Here is an 8,105-nt window from a genome sequence, read left to right on the forward strand (position 1 = left end):
GACCACACCAATATGCAATGTATTCTACATTTTACAATTTAAGCATAAAAAGTCTCATCCAGGTAAAAGACTCACATCCCCTCAGTTCCCACAAATTGAAACAAAATGCTATACCATCTAAGGATGATTTCATCAGTTAAAGTGAGTGGACTGCATTTCTTGATGTAAGATGCAAAATTCTCTTTTAAATAAATGTATGTTCCAATTAAAGTGAGATGTGACAATTTTCTGCTTTGGTAATATAATGAATCTTCAAGTAAATGTAAGCATATTTCATTTTTAAGTTTTCTTTAATAAATTAAGTTGGACATGTGATTGATGTGTGACCAATTGGTATAAATAAATCCCTTCTGGAAGAACATAGGGTTCTCCTGTTAACCCTTGCTTTCTATGACTGGGCTCATGGCATCAAGCTCTCTCAGCATAAGTGCGGTTACCAATTAGTTAAATCCTTGACTAATACCTGGTTTATGTTTAAAGGAAGGTCTGTGGGCCAGCCAGAGATGTTGGAAAAAACAACCCCTTAATGAGTTCTGATGCAGAGAATGGCATGTAAAACAATGGGAGTCAGTTCAATGCAAAGCTTTATTGGCAGTAATGGGAAAGAAAGGGAAGGAGAAAGGTTGAAGGGGACCAAATATACAACTTAATCACATACACTATTCTCAAACTCTGAAAATAAATGACCAAAGAGCCACAGAGGTTATACATCAACTGCTAAACTCTGAAAAATCATGGAGATTATAGGCAAAAGGTCTTCTTTATTGGGCTGGAGGTGGGCAACTAGACACAGGTGCTGGGGTCTGCTCTAGGGCTAAGCAGACTAGACAAAGCAGCAAGCAGTGAGGTGCAGCCATTGCAATGAGGCAGCAACAGCAACAATGAGACAAGTTTGCCTAGTGGAAAAAGTCTATTCATAGCAGGGCTTAATGACCAGAATGTGGATCCTGCAGGTGCTTGTCTGAGCTCAAGGACCACCTAGGATTGGCTTGAGCCAGTTCTAGGATTTAGCTGCATCAGAGCTCATCCAGAGGGTGAGTGCAAAGGATTGTTATGCCAAGATCAAGGAATGGCGTGCTTGCTGGGCCTTAGCTCTGGAAAACAGGGTATTCTCCTAATAGTAAGAAAAGAGAGGAGTAAAAAGAGGAGTGGTCTTGGGTGGGAATCCTGATGCTAACATGGAGAATAACTCACATAAGGACAGTGCTGTGTTGGGAAGCACAGAGACACAGTTCATTCAGCTGAAAAGGCATGCTCCAAGGTGCCATCCTAAGAGCGGGATACTTAAACCCTGATTTTGGTAACCACCTGGAGCTGTCCATTTTTTAGTGTTTGAGGGATATAGGGGATTTGGGGGGGGGGGTAGATAAGTATAGGGAGAAAAAACAAGCTAACAGTTAGAAAGATATGATTTTGGGATACACAGCTGGACTAACCTTAAGAAATATTATGGCCAGTATTTTTCCATGACTAGATTCGATAAGCTACAGCCTCCCTCAAGGGGAGACTGTCATGAAGCTTTCTAGACCACCGGATCTATTTTATAACAGTGATCACCAGAGTCTAAACGTTATTTTCTGTGATTGTTAGAAGGGAACTGCATTCAGTAACAACCATCCTGAAGGCTCTCACTTCTTCGCGATTTATCTTCTTACTGTTCATGAGGGGTCATATTTAATGTGTTGCCTTCAATGAATAATTAAACTACATATGCCATTTCTGGGTAGTCTCTATGCCAGGGGTGGGGAACCTGAGGCCTTGAGGCCACATGTGGCCTCTAGGTCCTCAAGTGCTGCCCTTTGACTGAATCCAAACTTCACAGAACAAATTTCCTTAATAAAAGGATTTATTCTGTAAAACTTGGATTCAGTCAAAAGGCCACACCCAAGGACCTTCAAATCTGATTCGAAGATAAGGTATGAAACAATCTCTGATCTCAATGAGCTTTCATTCTTTTGAAGGAATACAAGGACTCCAAGAGACAGATGTAAGGAGAGAGAGCATTTCCACACATGGAAGACAGCCAATGCAATGGTCTTGAGACAGGACTTAGGATATCATGTTTGAGGAATAGCAACTAGAATAGTATGACCATATCACAGGGTGAATGGAAGGGACAAATGTTACAAGACTGGAAAGGAAGGGAAAAAAACCAACAAAGTCCTATGAGCTATCATCAAAGGACTTAAGCTCCTCAGGGCTGGAACAGTTTCACTTCTGTCTTTGTATTCCCAGCACTTAACAGTGCAGCATGGCACTGAAGTATCCCCTTACCACTAGAAGGACTAGAATTTAGTCCTAGAAAGGGTCTGGTTGTGAAGAATTTCAAATACTAAACAAAGGAATTTATATTTGATTCCATAAGAGATTTCTCTGTAGGAAAACACTGGAGATTATTGAATAGAAGAATAGAACATGGTCAGATCTGCACTCATTTTGGCAGCTATGTGGCAAATGGATGGGAATGAAGACAGGGGCAGCACTTAGCAAAGTGTCTGGTGCACAGTAGGTCTGGCGCATAGTAAGTCCATAGAAGGCTATGTGATGAGGGCCTAAACTAGGGTGGTAGTTGTGCGAGTGGAAAGAAAGAGACATAATGGGAGAGATGTTGGGAAGGTAGAAACAAGATTTGCTTAGACATATAGGGGGAGGGAAAGGGAGTAGTCAAAGAAGAATGATAGAGAGGTCATATACTTGGATGTCTGGGAGAATTATGCTACTCTCAACAAATACTAGGGAAGTTTAGAAGAGGGACAGTGGGTTTTGGGAAAAAGATAATGAGTTTTGTTTAACACACATGACATGATGAATTTGAAACACCTGCATAACACCCAGTTCAAAATGTCCTAAAGTCAAGATTATCTAAAGATAATGTGCAACTGGTACTCAGGAGAGAGGCTAGGGCTTGGTCTATAGATCTGGGAATGGTCTACACGGAAATGAGTGTAAAGTCATGGAAGTTGATGTGATCATCAAGGGAGGTAGACAAAAAAAAAAAAAAAAGAAGAAGAAGAAGAAGAGGGCCCAAGATAGAGCCTTGGAGGAAACCTCCACAGATGCCTACTATGTATTGGGCACTGTACTAAGGGCTATGAAATAATAGGTGCTTAATAAATGCTTCTTTCCCGTCTCTACTGTCTTGATTAAAGGAGGGAGGTATGGCTATGAGGGACTGGATCCTACTAGGAAGGCTTCACAGAATGCCTTCCTGTCTTTCAGTTTTAAAGAGGAAATGGCTCTACAATAGTGGGAAATCATGTAAATCTGAGAGCTATTTCCTACCTAAAATTTCCCAGGTAGTCCAACTCAAAGCGTCAGCCGGCAATGTAGAATCTAGCACTGGGTCTCTTTTGGAGGTTACTGATTGCTTCTGGCTAGATTCAACTGCATTTGATATTCTTTCCTGGTTATTCATAAACTTCAAATTGTAATGGATTATCTCAGTGAGTTTTTAGCTATTAATTGTCCAGCTCTCTGTAACCTAGTAAATCCATTAAGTGGGGTGGGAGGATTTGATTAATTACCTCAAAAACACACACATACACACACACACCTGTACAAGTTGGCTATGTTACATGTGCTCTAAGTACTATAAAAGAGTCCAACTCCCTTATTTTCTAGAGAAGGAAACTGAGAACCAGAAAGATTTAACTGAAGTCAGGTTCTCCACATTCCAGATTAATTTTTCTTTCTACTACATCATATTACCTCCCTTTTAGGTGCTGTAACTACAAGGTGAGCAGTTTGCTCCAAATGAACTTTAATTTTCATAAGGAACAACAGGTCATTTTGAAGCTCCATCCTATCTCACCATCCCACCATCAGGAAAAAAGTGCTTGACTTACTGGGAGAATTCTGTTTTCTCTAATTTTCAATATCTCCTTTATTAGAATGTAAGTTTCTTGAGAATAAGGACCATCTTGTTTTCTGGATTTTGTATACCTAGCATGGGGCTTAACCCCTAGTAAGCACTTAAGAAATGCTTTATCTATCTCCTCCATGTACCATGTACATTCAGCTACTCAGTGTGTGAGACAGGATTTGAACACTTTATGGATATGGCACTTAGAAATCAGAAAGACACTGTCATACACACTTAGTAACTGCATGATCCTGGGAAAGTCCCAGAACCTCTCTGGGCCTCAATTTTCTCATCTATATAATGTATAGATTGGAATCAATGGCTTCTGATGCCTCTTACCTCTCTAAATCTATGTTTCCATGATATTATCATTTGTAATACCTAGAACACTAAGTGCTATTAAGTGCCCATCTATTAAGTGCTAGTTTAACAGATATGTATCCTTTATTACCATAAATAATAAAAGTTTATTGTTCCTCAATTGTGAGCAGGGAAAGCACTAAAAAGCTATTTGGCTTTCCCACTAGAGAGAAAGGTTCATCTATGATCTAGGAAAACCTCAGGGAGCAGTGAGCATCTAATCAAATAGGAATAAATAGAACTTTACATGTTAGTTTGCTGCTTATTTAATGGCTAATAATATTTAATTGTTTATTTTTCAAGAACTAAAGCCACTTATGCTATTTTCTTATACCCTAGGCTGTAATTATAAAAACTATCACCAGAAGCCTCTGTTCTCATATTGCTATTTTATAACTATTTCTCATACTTTCCCCAAAGGGAAAAGGGGCTCACCTGAGCTAAATGATGCTAAACACTGGAGGAGTATTTGTAACTTGACAAGAATATTTATCCCTTCTATCCTATTCTAACTAGAGCAATGCAGATAGTAAACATACATTGTTTTGATTTTTTGTGTTCTGCAAAAATGACTTATTGCCCCCGATACATCTAACATCTAGGATCTAGACGTACCCCCCGTCTGAGGTCTCAGAATTGTGAAACAGATGAGAACGATGTGATGAATGCACTAAATATGTGGTTTTATGATGGTAAAATATTACTTTTGAATGCCATGAAAAATTAATTTTCTGTTGTAGTTTAATAGCTACTCAAAACATGCTTTAAGTTTTTTAAAAAAAGGTACAGCAATTGTATGGATGCTCTATATTTTGTGGGTTTTGTTTAAATACTAAATAAATGAAGATCTAGTCCCTGAAATGTCTGTTTTACTAATATATTAGGGGTTTTCCTTCTATTCAGTTTTATATTTATAATATGCATTGACACTGTAGTATTTTCCTTTAACATGGCAATATTTTAATGAAAAACACATGCTGCTTTTGGTTGACATTTAATCATTCTGTTGATGTTTAGAGGTTTAGGGGTGCTGGGACCCCAAAATCACAGCACATGGGTGCTGCCCAAAAGAATTCGACCCAATTCTTCTTTCAGTCAAAGACAAGGTTTATTAAAGATCAGTCATATTGGCTAGGCTCAAGAAATCTAAACATTTGTGACACTCTTCAGACAGGCAGGCAGGCATGAGAAGTCTCAGGCCCTAAATGGGGGCCAGAATGGATTTTACATACAGAAAGACTATGGGAGGGATCTAGGAGTGGCCAAATAGTTTGGGGTGACTGGAAGGAGCCTGGGAGAAGGGATAGCTTGATGGGAGTGTCCAGTAGGCTGGGGTTACTGGAGGAGGGTCTAGGGAGGATATGGATGGGAGTGACTAGGAGTTGTTCAATGGCATGGTAAGTAGTCTAAGGACCATTGAGGGTAATAGACAATGGAGGGCTAGGCTCAATTAGGGTAACAAAGAATTGGAAGATTGGGCTTAGGCGATAAAGAAAGGCTCTTGGACTGTACTTGCAACGTCTCATGAATGTAAACACAAAACTATTTGTAACAGTGCTCTTATAATCTTACAGATCACAAACTTGAGGCACATGAGATAAAGTGACTAGCCCAAAGTGGAAGCAGTATTTAAAGGAAAAAAGGCTACTCTTAGCATTATAAAGGGATTCTTTTGGTTTACAAAATAATTCATAGAAGGCATTTCTTTTCTAAATAACTCTTTGTTGACTGTGTTAGTTTACTCTCTTTGACCAGAGACTCAGCACAGAAAGTTCAATTGTTTGGAGTCACTGCAAATTGAAGATAATCATGCCTAATGGAAGATAAAGTCTTTTAAAAATTATACTGGAGGTAAAAGGTACAGTCAGACTCTCTAGATTTTTCTAAGTCTATGTACCCTTTGTATATAAAGTATGGTGCTTTTATTCTTCCATGTTGCGTCTCATAGGACTCATTCAACCAGATTTTTCTAGCATTAAATTACTCCCTGGGAGGTACTTGAGTACTTTCATGATGGATCTAATATTTGATATGAAATGGAAAGATTACTGGAAATTGAGTGCTTGAATATAGTCCTGGCCCTGCCATTTAGCAACCGAGGGTAAGTCAATTCAATTTAATTGAAAACATTTGTTACAGACCTGGTGTGAATTAAATTCAGCAAATATATCTTATACATTTTGGAGACGATATAAAGGTTAGATGAGACTCAGTCTTTTTTCTAGGCACTAGGCACGTATGTCCTGAAAAATTAGAAGAGGCTGATGCGTTCTAGAGGTTAGGGGTCCTGGAATCCCAAAATTACGACACCCGGGTCCTGCCCAAAAGAATTCAACCCAAGTCTTCTTGCAGCCAAAAACAAGGTTTATTGAAGATTCGCCATATTAGCTAGACTTTTAAGGAATCTGAGTATCTGTGGGCTATTGGCTAGATTCTAAGAATCAGAGCATCTTAATAGAGACAAGATGGATCTTATATACAGAAAGACTGTGGGACGGATCTAGGAGTGGCCAAGTAGTTTGGGGTTACAGGAGGAAGGGCCTAAGGAAATCTGGATGGGAGTGGCTAGTAAGCTGGGGTGAACAGAACTCCTGGGACCTGGACCTCATGGCCATGGGAGAAAGGAGCCTAGCTAGGATTAATGGTGGGAAATGGCCAGGGGCCATAGGGAGTTAAGACAATGGAGGGGAGATTGGGTATAGCCACAGTGAAAGGCGAGTTGATGGGATTATAGCCTCAGGGGACCACCAGAGATTTGCCCATATGGGAAAGTCCAGGATTTTTCCTTTCTGGGGCCCAGATTCCAACCCCATCATTCTCCCCTCAAACAAATGAGACCCAAATTCTTTTGGAGTAAGGGGCAAAGGTCTTGGCTTCTGAAACTGCTTCCTGCTGGCAAGGGGCGTAGAGCTGTCCCTGCCTCGAGGGGGTCCCAAAGAGGAGGTTAACTGGAACCGAGCACAGGCCGCATCCATGGAATGATGTGGGGACATTGGCTGGTACTTGCTGTTTGCTAATGGCCCATAGTCTGGAAGACATAAATCTGACAGAAAAAACTGCAGGGCCCAGATATAAAGCAGGGACTAGATTTAGGGCCCAACTTTGAGAGGATAAAACATCCTTAGCTCTGTTTGGATTCAGATAATTCAGTCTGTCCACCATGCAGTATCAAACCCATCTCATAGCCAGACTCAGGAATAGCCAGATGGGTAACATTCCCTTTCAAAGGAACATAATGGAGAAACTGAGCCAGGAGGATCCCATCTTAGACTGAGGCTAAAATTGTCCTCTCAGCTTTTCCCAATGCTGACTTCCCATCAGTATCACATTCTCTGAGTAGCTTGTGGCATTTCTCTCAAGATGGTGGATTATTGATTATTGATGGATTATAACCCATCAGACAACTCAAAATAAAATCCTATGAGCTTTTACCTCAAACAGCAATTTTTACTAATCACAGTTTAGGAAAAATTTTTGCAGGATTTACATCTCAAACTTAAATTTGACCTGGTATAAAAAGCCAATCATTAGAGATTTTTATACAAAACCCAAACAAGTTTTTTTCGCAAGTTTACACATTAAAACAATAACCTACAATAGTCAATTTTAGCGGTAACCAAATTATGACAAGTTGCTTGACATAATTCCCTGATGTCAAAAGATTTAGCTCAACTGTCTCTCACACTTCTGGGAAACATGGGGAGGTCTGGTGCACAGAGGGAAAAGGGAGATAGGAGGCTTAACTAGAGAAGATTGGCTCCCCAAATTCACCATCAGGTTCCTTCCCAACAAAGGGGAAGTGCAAGAGGAGAGCATAAAAAGGGAGTGTTCAAACAACAGATCCTCAAGTAGGCAAGGGAGAGGGTATGTCCCTTCAATGCCC

The sequence above is a fragment of the Vombatus ursinus genome, unplaced genomic scaffold (assembly GCF_900497805.2).
Source record: "Vombatus ursinus unplaced genomic scaffold, bare-nosed wombat genome assembly UNPS02015255.1, whole genome shotgun sequence".
Taxonomy (NCBI): Eukaryota; Metazoa; Chordata; class Mammalia; order Diprotodontia; family Vombatidae; genus Vombatus; species Vombatus ursinus.